Below are 6952 nucleotides of genomic sequence, written 5' to 3'. Positions count from 1 at the left end.
TCCCTGCTTCTGGACTTCAAGTCCTTAGAGCCATTTGAAAGTGTGCATGGTGGTTGGGTCCAGGAACGAGGAGTGAGAACGAGAGAGAGAGAGAGAGAGAGAGAGAGAGAGAGAGAGATAGACAGAGAGTTTTGACTGTCATCTGCATGCCTGCTTTGGGGAGTGCATGTGTATCCATCAACGAAGGAGACACTAGCTATATTGCGTACAAAAAAGTTGTGGTCGTAAGCAAGGGCTGGTGGGTATGGTTGGTAGCATCTGCATGAGAGTGGTTGGCGGCCTGGTGGTTGGGCTGCAGTTTGATGACAGAGGGATAGAAAAAGAGAGGTTACGCAGCTGTAAATCGCAAGAGGACTGCATGGCAGCTAGAGTGAGTGGGAGAAGAGGAAGAGATAGCGAGAGAGATCAGGTGGGATACTGGCGCCAACAGCAAACGAAGGGGGGGGAAGAGAGAGAGAGAGAGAGAGAGAGAGAGAGAGAGAGAGAGAGAGAGAGAGAGAGAGAGAGTGATTTCACGGCCGAGAGGGGTTGGCAAGGCATGCATGCATGCAACTGTTTCGAGTGGGAGGGGCGGCTATTGTTCAAAGTTGGCATGCAAATAATAGCTACATGGCAAATGAGGCAGCGTCCGCCCAATTTTTCATGGCCGAGGGTGGGGTCGATTGTGTCCACAAAATTGCAACTAACAACACATATAAGCATGCGAGAACAAAATACTTAGCTGATGCTCGTTGAAATCCTTAATCTTGGAGCGTATCCTATGCTCTGATACCACTACTACAAATGGATGCGCGGCTGCCCTGCGAAATACGTAACTAACATGTTGCAATCCATGAAAGCACAAATCGGTATACCTGGCACAAACCCATAGCGCGTATGCAACGCCGTACTCGGACAGATAGAGAGACAAAGAGTGGTAGAGAGAGAAAAGAAGCCTGCATGCGCACCTCCTAAAGTGGAGTGCTACGCCGGCACGGCGAGAGATAAGAGAAGAGGAGAGAAGAACAGACACGAGCACTGGGTGCAATCTCCCCCCATGCAAGAGTGACCATTTCACTCTTGCACGTATTTTATTTATAGATTTCTTGAATGGTCAAATTGAGTACAAACTGGTCGGCCGGTCATAAATGGCCAAAGCTCTTTAAGAGCACTTGAATAATCAAATATACATAAATATGATATCCTTTTGCAATAGCCTAACTCGGTCAAGTCTTTTCCACCTGTCAACTGCAATAAACAATAAAATATCAATTTCCATAACACTTAAAAGATGTGAAGATACTTCATCATTTGTCCAAAGAAGTCAACTGGAAGCCAACCATGTAATCATATTGAATGCATAACCAAAAACTCTTCTTAGCATAAATCTAGAAAACAAAACTTGTACCATGCAACCTGCTACAATAGACATCTGGTATCCTTTGAATCTGTAACTTGACTTCAGTATCCCCCAGGATCAAATGGAATAATAAGGAATTGCCCACATACTGGAGCAACATAAAATCCACATGAGCATACATCTCTTGTATCAATCAACATCAAGCATTTCGGGTGCAAATATGCTACCCCTGGTTCAATTAGCACGCAATTACTATGCATACTTAACAGTATCCATTCATATTGAATCTGCTTATGAATATCCTTAGAATCTCCTGGATCAAACACCATTGAGATCACATAGCATTGATGAGCTCCGCAATATACTAGAGCTTCACCTAAAGCATAGTGCAGCACCCACATCTCATAAGTTGTTGGAAACTTAAGCTCGTTACCAGCAAGCATTAAAGAATTCTGACTCCCTTTTATTGAAAGCCAAGACATCACTCACATAAGCATCAATATGAATAGCATCCAAATCCAGCCACATTTGGCACATTGTCCAAGGAAATGAAAAGCCATGTGCACTTTATGTAGTATCAAGGATGATTTAGCATCATCACCCACTCTAGCTTCATAGCCATGAAGAAAAACCTTGGGAGTCTCTAGACCTGTATCCTTAGAGGAATTTTTACATGTTGGGGTTTTAGCTTGATCATGAAAAATAGCTTCAACTTGTAAATCTTCATCCATAGCATCCTTGGGAAAATCACCCTTGGAAGTCTTAGCATTCATCAAAATTGTAGGAGTTATTCCTCATGCAGCCCATGTACAAGCATAGATGTAAAATCCATGTCGGTAACCTGTTCACAGCATGATCTAGGCAATCCATGTCGATAACCTGTTCACAGCATGATCTAGGCAATCTTCATACTGATCCATGTCATCCTCTGCTCCCTCATTTGCATCCATGTTACTTAGCAATCCATCATAGCACTGTAAAGGCTCATCTGACATCCCCTCTGAAGAGGTACACATACCAGAAAGCTCTTCTATACTGTCATGATCATCTCCTTCAAATCTAGACAAAAATTCATTGATTATGGCAACCTCTTCTGTGATAGCAGCATCTATAAATATATTGTTATTAGCAATTATAGGTTCATTGCCCGAGGAGGTCACCTAATAAAAATGTAACCTATCACGTGAGTTCAACAGAAGGGTATTTAAAGTTCTTGAAACTTGCAGAAATATATATACAAAAGGGCATTATTTTTTCAAATTTGAAAAAAACTTACAGATTTTAAAAGAAAAGGGTACATTATATTCTTAACAAAATTCCCAGATAAGAGGTTTTACAAACATGTCTTGAACGCACGTGATATGGTAGTTTTACACATAATGAACCCCCTGAGGTTCATTGGCATTCTCAAGCTCATCATGTGTTGGGTCCACAATCTCGGTCACTTCATCTACTACTGTGTATATAATAGCTTTATTTATGTAAGCATCTACAGTAAACATGTTATCGTGCTCGACTGTAGTGCAAATAGTTTCAGTAATATCCTGTAGAGACTCAGTTGCTTGATGAACTCCTTCAAAATAACCCATGTCAAGGTCAACAGCTTGTGAACCACTTGTTGTACAGTCTATGTCTTCACTGAAACCATTATTGGAGGTAGCATCCATGCGAGAAATCTTTGAAAAAAAATCATATAAGTCTGTTTCAGCATTAAATTCATTGTTTACCTTTTCTTCATTGCTCAAAATTTGCTCCTCTGAAACTGAATCTGCTACTTTTAACTCCGTATTTTCTTTGTCTTTGCTTATTGCATAAATATGTTCCCAAAATTCATCATAGTGGATATCAAGCTCAGCATGTACGACTCCTAGATGACTATCATATCGACAGTCATCACCACTGGCACACCTTGGTGGATACGCATATCTTTGCTTGTGATACTACAACTGTAATACACCAAGTTGTTCTACCTATCGGAGTGATGGACGACTATGATTGGACATGGTCGCTTTGAGAGTGACTGTCTAGACAAGAGGCGGCAAAAGAATTATGCAACCACTAGCAAAAATGTAGATGAGCCACTGCATCAAATCATGGTGAATGGTTCAAAGGAATGCATACTTTGCAAAGTCTTGATTATATAGAGACTAGGGATGATATTGCACATCCGATTATGCATAAAGGAAATGTGCCATTGTCTATGATAGATGGTAAAGTAAAGTAACAGGCTGAGGTACTACGTGTACTAAACATTACAAAGAATTTGGTTTCTCTTGGGCAGATGGGTGAGCGGGGATTGCAGGTCAAGTTTAACTCTCTGATGGTCTCTTTGTCAAAGAGCATAAGAAGAATGGAAGATTGGTTGCACAAGGAAAGAAAGTGGGAAGAATGTTTACTTTGGATGTAAATGTGCCCGAGATGGATGCTGCCATGTTTACACAAGGTGCAGGAGTTGTTGCAGATATTGAGATTTGGCACAAACGTATATGTCATGTAAATTTTCAGAGGCTGAAGATGATGCAAACTAAAAAGATGGTACAGGTTTGACTACATTTATAGTTGTTGAAATACAAATAGTTATCGAATCTTGTCAGTTTGGAAAGCAAGAAAAAGCATCCTTTCCTCATGAGTGGAATGTAAGCACGAATGTATTAGATTTAGTGCATACATAGGCATGTGGTCTCACAAAGACAGCATCTATGGGTGGATGTAGACATTATGTAAGTTTCATTGATGACCATACAAGGAAGGTATGTATCTATTTCATGAAGCAGAAAAGTGAGGTGTTTATGCACTTTAAGAACTTCAAAGTTATGGTTGAAAAACATGTTAGGAAACATGTCAAGTTCATGAGATCAAATGGAGGGGGAGAATTTTTCTCCAAAAAGTTCAATGGTTTTCTGAAAAAGCATGGAATTTAGAGGCAATTTTCATGCAAGTATACTCCATAGCAAAATAAAATGGAAGAACATGCACATTGCACAAGTTGCGAGAGCGTTGATGAATGAGAAGAACATGCCTCAATTTTATTGGGTTGAAGCTATTGGTACAAGTCTGAACATTACCCTTACTACTACAGTACATGATATGACACTTGAAGAGAAGTTTTGTGATGAAAAACCGAATGTATCCTATTTTAGAGTTTTTGGATGTATTGCTTATGTGCATGTTCCGAATGAGCTAAGAAGTAAGCTTCAATAAAAAGCAAACAAATGTGTGCTCATTGGCTATTCCCTTGGGCAGAAAGGGTATACATGTTACAATCTTGTCACATGTAATGTGAGGATGAGCCAAGATGTTGTTTTTTTATGAAATGGCAAGTTGGTATGCGGATGTGAAAGATGGTTTAGGGGCTGATGCAAGAGAGAATGTGGATGCAAAAAATGTAGGTGCAAAGTTACAGGTTTTGAGTGGACTACAAGGGTTACCAAGTGCAGGTCATGGTGAGAAGCCATGGAGTGGCATGTTGTGTGAAAGAGTGCATCTTGTTAACTCTTCAAATGTATCAAGAAAAGAGAAAGAAAAAGTTGGTGATGCCCCTAAGTTTCCAAATTTGAGTGTTGCACATGATGATGGTGATAGAAGTGGTTCTGAGCAGTCTAGATTAGGGGTTTGGTATACCCTCTATGAAGACTCCAGGTGCAAGAAGGATGAAACCACGGAACAAGGCACTCGGAAGTGATCCTGGACCATGTAGTTCTGAAAGAGTAAGAAATATATTGCAGATATTGACTTATGGTAGCTATGATCTACACAAAAAGATAGACCCCAAATCACACAAATGCATCTTCATTGGATACGGTATAGATGGAGAGACAGATGGGCTATCATCTTTGGCACCCAAAATCTAAAAAAGTTATTTCTAGCTCACAAGTTATCTTCAATGAGTCGAAGATGCACGGACAGCCTATCAAAGAGATTGAGTATCACAAGGTAAGATTCAAGGGTGTAGGCTCAAGTGAGATCAAACAAACGTCTCAGTCTACTGGTGACGTTCCTACCACTAGTAGTGCTCAAGACGGTGTCAGCAATCGAGGACTGAGGAGATCTACATGAGTGTCTCGTGTCCCTGCGTGAAGGAGTATAATCTCACTGTGGCAAATGAGACTTGGGAAGAACTAATAGTCTCTAGAGGGAAAAAAAAGTCTTGTTGTGCAAATGGGCGTATAAAAAGAACTACACGATAGAAAATTCCAAGACTAAGTAAAAGGCTAGATTAGCTGGTAAGGAACTCAAGTAGAAGCAATGCATGGACTTTGATGAGATTTTCAAGATTACTTCATTGCATCTTGTGCTTTTACTAGTAGCCACTGAGGACATGGAACTTATTCAAAGATGTGAAGACGGCTTTCCTTCATGGAGATCGAAAAGAAGACATGTATGTGAAACAACAAAAGGATTGAAGTTAAACTTGAAAATACTATGATAGGAGAATTGGTGTGTAGAATGCATCATGCATTGTATGGCCTAAAGTAAGGCTCAAGGCAGTGATACCAAAAATTTGACAAGTACAGGCAGGCTCAAGGTTATATACGGAGCCAAGAAGATCACTTCTTGTAAACCCAAAAGTTGAATGATGGTTCATTTATCATCTTGATACTTTATATCGATGATATGATCATTGCCAAGAAGTCTAAAGACGAGATTTCCATCTTGAAATAGTCACTTAGCATACAATTTTCTATGAAGGATTTGGAAGATGCAAGTCACTTTCTTAGTATGTGTATCAAGAGAGATAATAAATGTGGGATACGGGAGTTGTATCAGGAAACATATATCCACAAGGTCTTGCAACATTTTAATATGCACAGGGAGAAGCTACATTGAGTATCCCAATGCAAGCATATTCCAAATTTAGCAAGAATGATGCTCCCAAATTTGATATTGAAAAAGAAAAAATGGCAAAGGCGCCATATTCTTCAACAATAGGCAAGTCTTATGGATGCCATGGTAGCCACCAACCCAGACATTGCATTTGCAGTGGGAGTGGTTAGCAAATTCATGGAAAATCCTCACAGGAATCACTGGGAATTAGTGAAGCACATTATGAGATTCCTCAAGGGTACAACAAACAAGTGCATACATTTTGAAAATAGTGATGCATCTACATTGGGTTAGTAGACGGATGCGGACTATGCGGGTTGTGTGGATAGTCAAAGATCCATGTGTGGCTATGTATTCATGTTTGTTGGAGTAGCCAAGTCATGGAGATTATGTCTCCAAGATTGCACTTCGTCTTTCACCATAGAGGTAGGGTATGTTGCAGTTTCTAGTGATAGCAAGGAAGCCGTATGGTTAGCTCGTCTAGTGGGAGATCTTTGCATTTATCAGACTCCAGTGTTGGTGATAGTTAGAGTGCTATTGCATTAGCGAAGAACCCCGTGTTTCAATACACGTCAAAATACATAGAGGTCAGGTATTATGTGATACACAAAATATTGGCTAGCAAACGCATCGATATAGTCAAGGTTCATATGGATGACAACCTTGCAGATTCTCTCATGAAGAGTCTAGCCTCAAAGCGGTTTGCACATTACATGGAGAGGATGGGTGTATGGTGAAGCCAATAAAATGCTTCACGATTATGCAGGTGGTATGTACAAAGGCCTCTTG

The sequence above is a fragment of the Adiantum capillus-veneris genome, chromosome 27 (genome assembly GCF_014529385.1).
Source record: "Adiantum capillus-veneris isolate H3 chromosome 27, ASM1452938v2, whole genome shotgun sequence".
In the NCBI taxonomy this organism is placed as follows: domain Eukaryota; kingdom Viridiplantae; phylum Streptophyta; class Polypodiopsida; order Polypodiales; family Pteridaceae; genus Adiantum; species Adiantum capillus-veneris.
Note: the sequence above shows the minus strand (reverse complement) of the source record.